This window comes from Pristis pectinata, chromosome 17 (assembly GCF_009764475.1).
Source record: "Pristis pectinata isolate sPriPec2 chromosome 17, sPriPec2.1.pri, whole genome shotgun sequence".
NCBI classification, from domain to species: domain Eukaryota; kingdom Metazoa; phylum Chordata; class Chondrichthyes; order Rhinopristiformes; family Pristidae; genus Pristis; species Pristis pectinata.
In genome coordinates this window covers 35,011,498-35,025,420 of record NC_067421.1, presented here as the reverse complement: position 1 = coordinate 35,025,420, position 13,923 = coordinate 35,011,498, and the positions used below count along the sequence as shown (strand labels likewise).

The following is a 13,923-nucleotide window of genomic DNA, read 5'->3' as shown; positions in this document are numbered from 1 at the left end:
GCTTTCTTGGCCATGGCATCCACATGGTTTGTCCAGGACAGGTTGTTGGTGATGTTCACTCTGAAGGATGTGATTAAGCTAGAGGTTGCAGAAAAGATTCACAAGGGTGTTGCCGGGACTGGAGGGCTTGAGTTATGAGGAGAGACTGGATAGGCTGGGACTGTTTTCCCTGGAGTGAAGGAGGTTGAGAGCTGACCTTATAGAGGTTTATAAAATCATGAGGGGCATGGATAAAATGGATCGTCACAGCCTTTTTCCAAGTGTAGGGGAGTCTAAAACCAGAGGACATAGGTTTAAGGTGATAGGGAGAACATTTAAAGGGGACCTGAGGGGCAAGTTTTTCACACAGAGGGTAGTGGGTGTGTGGAACAAGCTGCCAGAGGAAGCGGTAGAAGCAGGTCCAATTACAATGTTTGAAAGACATTTGGACAGGTACATGGATGGGAAATGTTTAGAGGAATATGGGCCAAATGCAGGCATTTGGGACTAGCTCAGGAAGACACCTTGACCAGCAAGGATGAGCTGGGCCGAAGGGCCTGTTTCCGTGCTGTATAACCCCCGACTCTATGACCAGAGAGCAGGCCGAGTCTGAACACAGCCTGGAGCTGATCGGGATGTTCAATTGCACTAAGTGCATTTTAAAGAACTCTTATTAAAATCCATTAGGTTGCGAGGTTCATCCCTGCCACTGCCCCTCTCTTTTCAGAGACAGGCACAAGTAGGGATTCTTGGATAACCCGAGGGAGTCTCGGATAAAGCTGGAGGACTGTGGACTTTTAGGGTGGACAGGGACCTGTGTGCAGCTTCCTGATGCGGGCGAGTGGGAAATGTTTACCGCCAAAAAGTGTAAACAAAACCAACACTCAGCTTCAATGTAATTTTTCTGACTAGCTTGGAGTGCTGCCTTTTGAGTTTAATGGTCAGATTTCAGGAATGGGTAAGCAACATCCCCTGTATTAGAGTCATAGAGTCATACAGCACAGAAACAAGCCTTCCAGCCCAACAGGTCCATGCCGACCAAGATTCCCAATCCAAGCTGGTCCCATTTGCCCACAATTGGTGTGTATCCCTCTAAACCTTTCCTATCCATGTTCCTGTTCAAATGCCTTTTAATGTATTATGTTTTCTTTTTCTCTTTCACTCTCTTGTTTCCACAGTTACAGCAGACAGTTTGGCCCATTGAGGCTGTGCTGATCCTGGGATCTTCTGTTATACACTGTGGTGTGCTTGCCGTAGCCCAGCCCACATCCTCTTCATTACTGTCGGAATACAATGTTGGTGACCCCACGCGGGTTACACGTGAATAGTATTTGCCTTGTAGAGGAGCCATGCAAAGGATTGGATCTACTGGGCCTCTTGATGAGTATACCTCCCATCTGTTTCCTTGCTTGCTTGGGCAGTCAAGAACTAGAGGGCATAGGTTTAAGGTGAGAGACGAAAAATTTAACAGGAACTCGAAGGGGCCACATTTTTTACGCAAAGGGTGGTATCTATGTGGAATGAGCTGCCTGAGGGAGTGGTTGAGGCAGGTACAATAACAACTTTTAAAAAAACAGTTGGACAGGTACGTGGATTGGAAAGGATAGAAGGTTATGGACCAAATGTTGGCAAATGGGACGAGCTTGGATGGGGCCTCTTGGTCGGCATGGACCAGTTGGGCTGAAGGGCCTGTTTCCGTGCTGTATGGCTCTATGCTGCTCAAACATAGAAGATGGAACATAGAACAGTACAGCACAGGAACAGGCCCTTCGGCCCACAATGTCTGTGCCGAACACGATGCCAAATTAAGCTAAATCTCTTCTGCCAGCACATGGTCCCATATCCCTCCATTCCCTGCATATTCATGTGTCTATCCAACAGCCTCTTAAACACTGCTATAGTATCTGCTTCCACCACCTCCCCTGGCAGCCTGTTCCAGGCACCCACCACTCTCTGTGTAAAAAAACTTGCCTCACACATCTCCCTTAAACTTTCCCCCTCTCAACTTAAATGTATGTCCTCTAGTATTTATGTTATTAACAACATTTAAAAGACACTTGCACAGGTACATGGACAGGAATGGTGTAGAGGGAGATGGATCAATGCGGACAACTGGGACCAGTTTAGTCAGCGTAGACCTGTTGGGCCGAAGGTCCTGTTTCCCTGCTGTATTACTCTCTATTCAAAGTAAAACATTTGCAATACTCTCTCTCCTCCTGACCAGTTTCAGAACTTGTCCAGAGTATAAATGAGCAAAACACAACCAAAAGTTGTATCCCAGAGTGTAGAGTACCCTTGAGCTCAGAAAACCCTGGAAAGGGGTAGTAGAGTGGGACATAGCCAAGTAGATGGGTGTAGCAGCTGGGGGGAGTGGAGGGGGTCACAGAGATAAGAGGAATAGGAAAGGGTCAATCAACAAAGGCAAGGATTTGTGAAGAACATGCACTCCCACCCACCAACAATCTCTCCTCTCCCTTGCCCCAGGTTGAATGGGAGCCTGTTGCCTAGGTGACACAGATGGTAGGTGTGTATCTGATTGTAGGCTCCAGCAGAAGGCAAACAATGGCTGCAAGTGGTTGCACAATTAGCCAGCAGCTGGCTGTTTGAACAACCCATTCAAAAGGCAGCACAGATGGATTAATTATTCAATGCTTTTCAGCTCGCACTCCTCATCTACCGTGACACTAATTACGGAGATTTTTTTCTCTCTCTCTGTTCAGTGCAGGGTCCGCCCTGGTTTCTGACGCACACAGCTCAAAACGGCGCATCCTAATTTTTTTTATATATGTGTATTTTGCACTTCTTTAAAGAAAAAATAAGCGAGTCGAAGAAGGATGCACCAGCTCAGAGGACTGGCGGAACACGGGCACACCATTTGAACAGTCCCGTCAGTCCGGTTACCAGCCGTGCCCAATCGCACCATTGCAACTCCCCACATCTCTGCCACTTCATATGTTACAACCGGAGTCCTCGGCGTTATCAGAAGCCGGATCTCCGGCTCCCATTTTAGCTCTACCCAAGCCTCGTCTTGTACCACGCCGAAGGAGCCTTCGTAAGCTTTCTCCCGTTGAATCTGAAGCATCAGTGCACTATCAAGTGTTTTAATTTTCCAAAGGGGAGGTGGGGGAGCATTTAACAACAGAAGAATAACCTTAATCCGACTCAGGGAAATGGAGACAATTTGACAGGTAAGAGGTAATGTGTTGGACTAAATCTGAAACTGCAAACACTTATTGTTCTGAGGTTGGAGATTTGAAGGATTTGTATATTTTGCAACCTAACATTTGTGGAGCTCCGTTGTGTGTGTAATTTTGTGGAAAGGTGCGGTTACTGTCAGTTGATGGCAATTGCATTAATCCAGTAAACTAAACCCGGGAAATTCTACAAAGGTTGGCCGGCAGTCCGAAGGTTATTATATAAAGCGGCTGTGAGCAATGCGGAGGAGATGCATTAATTTTTTACGATGACTGGAGATTGCAGATATAACAGCCACGTGAATGGGTAGGGTGCATGTATCGAATTAAAACGCAGATTGCAAATCATCTTGACAATCTGTTTTATTTTATTCAATTATGCTTTTGTGTAGCTAGTGCTGAAAGGTAAAATAGTTTCATTTAGAAACTTAAAATAGACATCCTGGGAGGGAGATCCAGTTGCATTATTTGCATAACTTTAATTTTCGAGGATAATTTGGGGGTTCCATTGGCTGTATCCCCGTCTAGAATATTTCATTGTTGCCACGATTTGAGCGCACGCCCCGATTCGTAAAACTAATGGGGGTGCGATAAACACAATTTTTCTTTTAAAAAAAAATCATGCTGGAGATTAGCCATTAAACATGTGCCGTGGTGTCCATGAAGTGAAGCGATTAATGGGCTGATAATATGGTGAGGGAATGAGAGGACATGAATCGTGAGGTGAATGGAGGTCCCACAGGACTGATCCGGATTTGAAATATTGGTGAATTTGTTGTTAGTTGCGAAGTAAGCCAAAAGCCACCGTGGGGTCTGCCTCATCTGTGCATTTTCTCTAGTGGGTTTGTATCTGTAGTGGGTTTGTATCTCTAGGTGGGCAGAAGGTACATTATGTTGGCGAGACATTGGCTAAGGTAGAACCACAAACCTTTTTGGAAGAGGTTTTCCAAAACCTGTTGTCAACAGATATATTAATGCTTTCACCTGCATTCCTTTGGACCATTCCCTCGGTGATAGTGAAAAGGTATTTCCTTGTAAGGGAGTGCGAGAGGGAAAGTTAAGGAAACACTCCGGATTGTCTTGCTCTGGACAGGGCTTGCAACAGTGTGAAAATAGTGTGCCATTAGCAAAGCTGTGTAAATAATGGACTGGTGTTGACGTGTTTCTGTAACTTGCAGAATAGAACACAGTGCTCCAAGGAGTTGTGCCCGAGGGGGAAATGGACATTGAGTGGGGAGTGAGGGGAGTGGCTTTTGCAGGTGGAGTGAGATGCAACGCAGGGCAGAGAGGGTTTTGAGGAAAGCATCTGACTGCGTGATGAACAGGGTGCTGCCGATAGTGAGGCGAAAGACACAGCCCTGGAAAAGCAGAGGATGCAGCTTTTATGGAGTAAATCCTGTGAACGTGAACGGTGATGCAAATGGTTGCTGGTGAATCTGCAATCCAGGTAATATCACTATTATTGTCCACATGAAGTGCCTACTTATTGGGCAATTCACCTTAAAATAACTAATTACTGTGCAAATCATGTCCTTTTGGATTGCTGTTGTGCAAACCGCATGAATATGTCATGTTGGATTGCAAGTTGTGCTGTAAAAGTAAATTTGTGTGCATTTGAAATTAATTGGTGCTGATTCCTTAATTTTCTGAGTTGCCTGGTGCAATTTATTTGAAAATGTGGCCAAATCAGTGCTTAACTCTGTGTTCTATGTTGCTCCTTCACAAACTACTCTTCAGCTCCGCAAAAAAAAGAGTTTTCTTTTTCTACGAATCCTCATTCCGCAGGGGGTTTGCATCAGGCATGCAGTGAAATGCCTGCAAAAACTGCATTGCAGAAGGCCCATCTTCACTACAGGCACAGAAATCACACCACCTTTTGGAGAAGGTGTTGACCAAAAGGCAAGGCAACTTTTTTTTACCCTTGGATCCCTGTTCACCAATTGGTTGGGGGTCAACCAACATTCCACTGGTCTGTGTGTCACCTGACACTGTTGGGTCATGGATGTATCAGTACTCAGTGTCTGTACATCAGTGCTCTGTTCAAGTTTAGACAGGTAGGCCAACACGTGCTGTTGAATGAAGATGTGGATTTGCACCTGTGACTGTTAACACTTGAGTTTCCAATGCACCTCTTCATTGCAGAGAATTTGAAGTTGAGTATTCCCTGTGGGAAATTGCTGAGGGATCACTAGGATTCAGTTCAGATGCTGTTCCAGGAGCAGCAAAGTCAGGGATCTAGGGTGTGTCACCTGCACGTACACCCTCAATGTGGCAAAGCCTGAGGAACCAAGCCTGTAACTGGGGTTCGAGGATGACTTAATGAACATATTGATTGTGCAGAACGATACTAGACTTGCAGTCCGGGAATATCAACGGCTGGGTTCCTGAACGAAGCGGGAGCAGCTGTTGGGACATGTTTTGGTAAGGACAGATATTCGGTTGTGTTTCCTAGAGTGTTCACGTGTGACAGCGAGCAAAGGTGCAGTTGTGATGCTGCTTCTGTTCGAATACCCTGACACTTTTGGTCAAGGTTGTAAAACATAGATGAAGAGGTACTGGTTCTTTTAAACACTTGAATCAGTAGCAGTAACACCTCTCTAAGTGTGAATCTTGTGTTGCTTCACGTGCTTCTGACTGGTTACATATTTTGGAGTCATTAACTTCAAGGGTGCCAGGCACGGATAGTTAAATGTTGAGACTTTCTATTTTTATCCACAGAGCTTTTTGTCCAGTTGTCTGGAAACCATCTGTGCTCAATGGAAATTGGATTTGTAGAACAAACACGCAGCCTTGTGTGGCTAGCCCAATGTGTTTTGGACAGAATAGGCAGAGTCCAGAAGAACCCCTTTTGTGGTGATGTATCTGTTTACTAGCAGCACCAGATAAGACCATGCTTGCTGCTCAGACTGCAGTTAAATGGGTTTGTCTTTTCTTTCCCTAGTCACATTTCCTAGTTTTCTTTCCCTAGTCACATGTGGCTGATTAGCTGGGGAAGGGATTCCACAAACAACAGTTTGCATTTGTGTAGTGACTTTAATTGTGGTAAAACATCCCAGGCTACTTTGCAAGCCATCTAATAAAATTTGATACCAAGCCACAAGGGTAATATTAAGGCACATAACTAAAAGATAGTTGAAAAGGTTTGAAGGAACATCTTAAAAGAAGGGAGTTTTAGGGAGAGAATTCCTGGCAAATTGTGCAGTACACCAAACCATGAAAGATGTTGATAGAATGGAATAAAATGGGGGATTCCAGAGTTCAGAATAACCACGGGTCAGGAAGACTCTTCACTTGTCTATCCCGAGCAAAGTCAACCCATCAGTGCCTCGCTGTTGAGATTGTTCTACGCTAGTCCTTTGACTGTACCCTGAACTGCTTTCCCCATAGTTGAAAAGGGGAAGCAAAATGGAGCTATTGTCTCTTGGGTAAGAATGAAACAGGGCTTGAAGGCTCAGATTGCAAGGACAGGTTGCCCAAACATTGCCTGTTCCCTTGACTATGGTTGACTGAGGGTTCATCTCATTAAGGTGATGGCATTATTGTAAGGGTTGATGGGGAGAAATGGGTGCAGTATCCAGAAACTTAAAACTGGAGCAAGACCTTTCAGAAATTAAAGCAAAAGGTATTTAATATTGAAAAGCAGGTGGAAATCTAGAGCAACTTCAGTCCCATGAGCAAACTGAATGGTGGACTGTAGGTCTTCTGCTATTCCTGTGCTCCTAACTTTGGAGTCACCTTCACAGGTATGAGCTAGCAGGGAGTTGGTTACCAGTAGAAATGGGGAAACGTTTGATTTGCTGAGGAAGGCACAATGCCTGTGATCTCAGCTCATTGGCTGCCCTACTCCAGAGGATTTGTTTGTAAATCATCCGTTTAATTTGCTTGGCTCGGGGCTGGTCTCTTGACAGACAAGGTGCTAGTTAGAGGTTTGTCTCGGAGCTGAGCCACATGAGCAGTTCTGTGCCTGAAGTTAGCAGTGATTTGTGGACTACACTGACCACCATGCCCATGCTAGGAAAGGGGGTAAAGCTCAGCTAGGGATGCCACTGTTCCTTGACATCTAATGTGGAAGGCAGGTAAGAAATGGAAGCTGATGCAGGTCATTTCTGCTTTGCCATTCAATAGGGTCATGACTGATCTTTTACCTCAATGCCATTTTCTTTTGCTAACTCTGTAATACCTTGATTCCCTTAATATCTAAAAAATCTCTGCCTTGTGTGAACTCAGCAGTTGATCATCCAGAGCCCTCTTGGGTTTAAAAATTCCAAAGATTCACCACCGCCCGAGTGAAGAAGTTTCTTCACGTTAGTCCGGAATGACTGATCCCTTTTATTGAGACTGAGACCAACAGTTCTAGATATCTCAAGGGAAACATCATCCCTGCATCTCCCTGTCAAGCTTCTCTCTAGAATTTTGTATTTTTTCAATGAAATCTCTCATTCTTCCCAGTAAGTACAGGTTCTATCTGCCAAATCTCCTTGGGGAGTCGGGGGTATAAAAAACAGGTAGGAGAGTGGAGCTGAGACCATGATCTTATTGGATGGCAGAGCAGGCTTGAGGGGCTAAATCCTGCTTTCTGTCTCTATCATGGGCAGGCACGCTATTACAGCGCACCAGGTTCAATTCCGGCCGCTGTCTGTAAGGAGTTTGTACGTTCTCCCCGTGATTGTGTGGGTTTCCTCCCACATTCCAAAGACATACGGGTTAGGAAGTTGTGGGCATGCTATGTTGGCGCTGGAAGCATGGTGACACTTGTGGGCTGCCTCCAGAACACACTACGCAAGAGATGCATTTCACTGTGTTTTGATGTACATGTGACTAATAAAGAGATCTTGTCTTAATGTTCTTCTCCTCCCACCACCCTTGTGATATAGCAGGGTTTGTTTTAAACTACACATGGATGATTATGTATAGCATGCAATTACCTCAACGTGGTACCAATGGCAAACAGTGCTTGCACCATTCATCACCATGAATTCAGAGTAGATGGCAAGGGAGTTGATTGGAGCAATAAGATGTATTCATGGAAATGGCAAAAGCCTGTATAAGCATATGTTGAAACTCAGAAGAGCAAGGAAGGAGGAGTGGCAGTGAAATGAGAGTGAGTTTGAAGGAGTTGTTGCTCAATGTAAGAATGAGTTCGGAACTGTGGTGCTGGAGGAGGGACCGGTTGGGACACAGTAACTGGATATTTTAGCTCAGACTTCATTGCAGAAAAGTGTGCAATAGGAGAGATTAAGAGGGGATGGGAGAGAGAAAGCTAATAGTGTTGCAATTACAGTAAAACTCCAATAATCTGGCACCCTCAGGACTTTGGTATCAAACTGGCAGATTTTCTAAACAATTGGATGTTATTCCTGTTAATACTCCAACCCACTTTTATTTCACTGTCTTTATTTTGCATGTTACACAGTGGTGTAATCTTTTCCAGCAAACCTGGTGAGTTCAAAGGGAGCAGGAAATATACTAGTACTCCAGCCACAAATCTACCCACGTCCCTGGTATTCTAGTCCCTATCCTGGCTCCAGCTGCAGACCCCCCTGCTCACATTATGGAATAATGAATGAGCCAGATGCTGGATTGTGAGGAATTCTGAACAATTGGATGCCAGATTATTTGGAGTTTTACTGTAAACACAAGTGCCGATAGGTTGACCCAAGCTCGCTGAAACTTGAGGCTCAGGTGGTTGGCACCCTACAGGATTAAAAGGGGGAGGAAATTGGGCAGAGAGTTATAACTTTTCAAAATGTGCTAAAGTTGGAGGTAAAGCAAAAGCATTGGAAAGTAGTGAACCTTAAATTCAAAATGACGGGAAAAGACAAAGTGAATAACCGTAAAGCAATATTTTTAACGTTACTAGCAGCAAAATCATTCTAATTCAATTTCAGGGACTTGGTTAGCATTAGAATGGCTTTAAGCCTGATTAGTGAGAGTTGGGGAGTGGATCCAGTAACATTTCTTCATTGTTATAAGTGGGATGAAAGGATTTGGCTATGTAATGAGGCCTGGTAAATGGGTTATATTCTGCAGGGTTGAGGTTAAGCAGTGTTCTGATTGAAACTTGACTTTTACCTCCACTTATTGGCTGAAACCCTTATCCAAGCTGTTGTTTCATCCTTGATATTCCTATTAGCTCCCCTTGTTCCACCACCCCTCACCCACCTGTGTCCCCTCCCCTGCAGTAATGTTGAGGTCAAACAAAACACTAATCCCCACAGCCCAGCCAGTAGCAAACCCTACTCGCCTCTCTGCTTGCTACCTTATTTAAGCAGTGCCTCAAGTCTTGACCTTCTTTCCAAATTTCTCCAAGCACTTGTCCTTTCTTGTTTTTTTTTGCTGTCCTAAACACAAGAAAATAGGAACTGGAGTGGTTTATCAGGCTCTGCTAGTGTACCCCATTGTTCAATAGTGACTGGTCTGCCACATCCTCAGCCTCTGCTCCTCTTCTGTGCTAATTCCTGATATCCCTCAATTCCCAAACCTTTCAAAGGTTTATCTACCTCCTTTACAAGTCTTTACTTTCTGAGAAGGCTGAGGAGATTCGGCATGTCACCGAACATTCTATCAAACTTCCAAGGGTTTGCTCTTGAAAGTATCCTGGCTGGTCGCATCATGGTCTGGTACGGCACTTTGAGTGTGCAGGAACGCAAAAAGCTGCAGAGAGTAGTGACTCAGCCCAATACATCATTGGCACATCCCTCCCCACCATCAGTAGTATCCACATGAGGCGCTGTCTCCAGAAGGCAAAATCTATCATCAAAGATCCCCACCATCCGGGCCATGCAATCTTCTTGCAGCTGCCATGAGGCAGGAGGTAAAGAAGCCTGAAGTCCCAAACCACCAGGTTTAAGAACAGCTACTTCCCTTCAACCGTTTGGCTCTTGAACTAACCTGCACAACCCTAATCACTATCTTAGTATAGCAACACCGTGACCACTTTGTACTACAATGAACTTTGTTCTTTTTGTTCTAATTGTGTTCTTTCTTGTAAAAAAAATTGTTTAATTTGTTTTTCTTGTGAATGTTGTGTATCTGATGCTATGTGCCTGTGATGCTGCTGTAAGTAAGTTTTTCATTGCACCTGTGCACACATGTACTTGTGCATCTGACGATAAACGCGATTTTGACTTTGAAGTTCCAATGATCTAGCCTCCACAATGCTCTGGGGTAGAAAATTCCAGTGATTCGCCACGTTCTGAGAAGAAATTCCTCTGCATCTCAGTTTTAAATGACCACTCCCTTGTAACTATATGTACTCATCTGAGACTCTCCCGCAAACCCCTTAACGTCTACCCTGTCGTGCACCTCCAGGATCTTGCATGCTTCAGTAAGATCACAAGATCACTGCCCTCCTAAAATTCCATAGTATGCAGATCCAAGGCCCATAGACCTCCTTGATCTCTGCACTCCAATTCTTCCCTCTTGCCTGCCACCAGATTTAATTACTCTGCCACTGTACCTTCAGCTCTAGAGCCCCATAACTCGAACTTATCTAAAATCCGCACCCCCTCATCTAAATAAAAGGTATGGCATAATGCAGGGAATTGACAGGGTAGAAAAGGAAAGGCTCTCCTCTTGAACAGGGTTGGCGTGAGGTGGAACAGGTTGCTTTCAAACAAGAGAGCACTATCTAAAGATGAAATCTTGTTTGGTGAAACCCCTCTGCAGGTATTGGTTTTATTGTCATGTGTATTGAGATGCAGTGAAAAAAAAAACTGCATGCCATTCAGACAGATCATGCCATCCATAGGTACATTGCGGTAGTAAAAAGAAAACAATGCAGAATATAGTGTTGCAGCTACAGGGGAAATATGCAGTGCAGGTAAACGAATAAAGTGCGAGGGCTGTGACAAGGTAGATTGGGAGATCAAGGATTCATCTTTAGCGTATGTGAGGTTCAAGGGTCTGATAAGCACGATAGAAGCGGTCCTTGAGCCTGGTGGTACGTGCTTTCAAGCTTTTGTATCATCTGCCTGACAGGAGAGGGGAGAAGAGAGAACGGGGGCAGGGAGGTATCTTTGATTATATTGGCTACTTTCCCAAGGCAGCAGGAAGTGTAGACATAGTCAATGGAGGTGAGGCTGCTTTGCGTGATGGAGGTGGTTGGGAGAATATGCAATGCTGCAAATGGGAAACATGCTAACTGACCTTAATTGGGAGGCAAGGAAAAGGAGAAAATGCCGGGAAATGAGATCAAAAGGCTAAGGAGATGCCTTTGGCAACAAAATGGTGGATCATATAGTCTAATTTAGTTCTTGTGGTAACACTGAATGCTTGGGTTGATTTGTTGGCGTGTAATCTTAAATCACTCTCTTGTCTTTTTCTTACAAGTTTCAGTGCAGCCCAGAGCTGACAATCAAGGAAGGCAGATTGTAATATTTTCTTTTTATTTTCTCACCAGTGTATTTTGACATTAAAATCTCAAAAGTATAAGCAAACTCAGTGGAGTGTGCAAAGCCTTATAACCTTGTGTGGTTTGTAGGCAGCCATCACAGAGGCGCACACAACTCAAATCTGTCAGGCAACATTTGCAATGAGCTTTATATAAATTGAAATCGAGGGGGATAAAAAGAAAAGCTTGCGTTTCAATTTGCATATCATTAAAATGGCTCAGTGCTTCATGTGGATTAATTACCTTCTAAAATGCTGTGACTGTTGTAATGGCAGTAAGTGCAAGGGTCATTCTATAGCAATATCCCAGAAATAGCAACAAAATAAGTAGCAGATTGGTCCATTATGTAGTTTCAGTACTGGGGTGGGTAGAAGCCCATTGGTAAAAGACCAAGAGCACCCACAGTGGTGGCTTGGAGCCTGTGACTTGCTCATGGCCGAGGGTGCCATTCACATCTGCTCGTAGAGAGTGTGAACTTCATACTAATGCACTCTGCACTAACTCAATGTAACTGCACTGTGTAATGAATTGATCTGTATGAATGGTATGAAAGACAAGATTTTTCACTGTGCCTCGGTACAAGTGACAATAATAAACCAATACTGATATCTGGCTTGCACCTCAGTGTCAGCAAAACAAAAGAGCAGGTCATTGACTTCAGGAACTGGGGTGGTGTGCACACTCCTGTTTACATCAACGGCGCTGAGGTCGAGAGGGTTGAGAGCTTCAAGTTCCTAGCAGTGAACATCGCCAATAGCCTGTCCTGGTCCTACCATGTAGACACCAAGAAAGTGCACCAGCACCCCTACTACTTCAGGAGGCTAAAGAACTTCGACGTGTCCCCTTTGACCCTCACCAATTTTTATCAATGCACCATAGAAAGCATCCAATCCCGATGCATCATACTTGGTACGGCAACTACTCTGCCCCAGACTGCAAGAAACTTCAGAGTTATGGACACAACTCAGCACGTCACGGAAACCAGCCTCCCCTCCATGGATTCTTTTCTCACTTCTCGCTGCCTCAGTAAAGTAGCCAACATGATCAAAGACCCGACCCACCCCAGACATTCTCTTCTCTCCCTTCCCATCAGGCAGAAGATTTAAAAAAAAGCCTGAAAGCGTGTACCACCAGGCTCAAGGACAACTTCTATCCTGCTGTTATAAGACTTATTGAATGGACCCCTAGTATGATAATGTGGACTCTTGACCTCAAAATCTACCTCATCATGAGAAACAAAGGATTGCAGATGCTGGAATCTAGATTTAAAAAAAAACACGTTGATGCTGGAGCAGGCCAGGCAGCATCCGTGGAGAAAAGCAGGTGGTCAATGTTTTGGGTCAGGAAACCACCTTCAGGACTGAAGATAGGAAAAAGGGAAGCCCAAAATATAGGAGGGAAAAGCAGAGCAGTGATAGGTGGACAAAAGATGGGAGGCGGGGTGGGCACAAGGTGGTGATAGGGTGACAGGGACCGCTCTCTCCACGACTCCCTAGTTCACTCCTCCCCCTGGGGACTTTACACTGACCCCACCATACGTGCAACACCTGCCCCTACATCACCTCCATCCAGGGACCCAAACAGTCCTTTCAGGTGAGGCAGATTCACCTGCACCTCACTTAATATCATCTACTGCATTCAGTGCTCCAAGTGTGGCCTCCTCTACATTGGTGAGACCAAACGAAGACCAGATGACCATTGCGCAGAACACCTGCACTCCATCTGTAACTGCAATCTGCATCTCTCCGTTGCCAGTAACTCCCCCTCCCACTCCATCACAGATATGTCAGTCCCCTTGTGCTCACCCCGCCTCCCCCTTACCCTTTTCCTATCTTCAGTCCTGAAGAAGGGTCCTGACCTGAAAAGTTGACCGCCTGCTTTTCTCCACTGATGCTGCCTGGCCTGCTGAGTTCCTCCAGCATCATCGTGTTTTTCATCTACATCATGACCTTGCATCTTATTGCCTGCCTGCACTACACTTTCTCTGTAACTGTAACATTTTATTCTGCATTCTGTCATTGTTTTTCCCTTGTACTACCTCAATGTACTCGTGATGAAATGATCTGCATGGATGGCATGCAAAACAAAGTTTTTCACAGTACCTCGGTACATGTGACAATAATAAACCAATTTACACTTCTCTTGGCTGCGACCATTGACAGCAGAGTAGACCTGAAATATTGTCAACCCGACTCTTGGTTAGAAACAAACTGCTAAAGGAACTCAGCAGGTCAGGCAGCACCTGTGGAGGGAAATTGGGCAGCTGATGTTTCGGGTCGAGACCCTTCATCTGACTCCCTCCACCAACGTTGCCTGACCCGCTGTGTTCCTCCAGCAGTTTGGTTTTTTTTTGCTCTA

General features: G+C 44.9%; 1 long non-coding RNA gene across 2 annotated transcripts in view; it reads left to right on the top strand.

The window, feature by feature from the left end:
* The first annotated feature begins 2,658 nt into the window (after nt 1-2,658).
* LOC127579265 (uncharacterized) overlaps nt 2,659-13,923 on the top strand; it is a 49,112-nt gene continuing 37,847 nt past the window's right edge. For both annotated transcript variants that reach the window (XR_007957654.1, XR_007957655.1), the window contains exon 1: nt 2,659-3,167. This is a non-coding gene — a long non-coding RNA (uncharacterized LOC127579265). The remainder of the gene's footprint in view (nt 3,168-13,923) is intronic.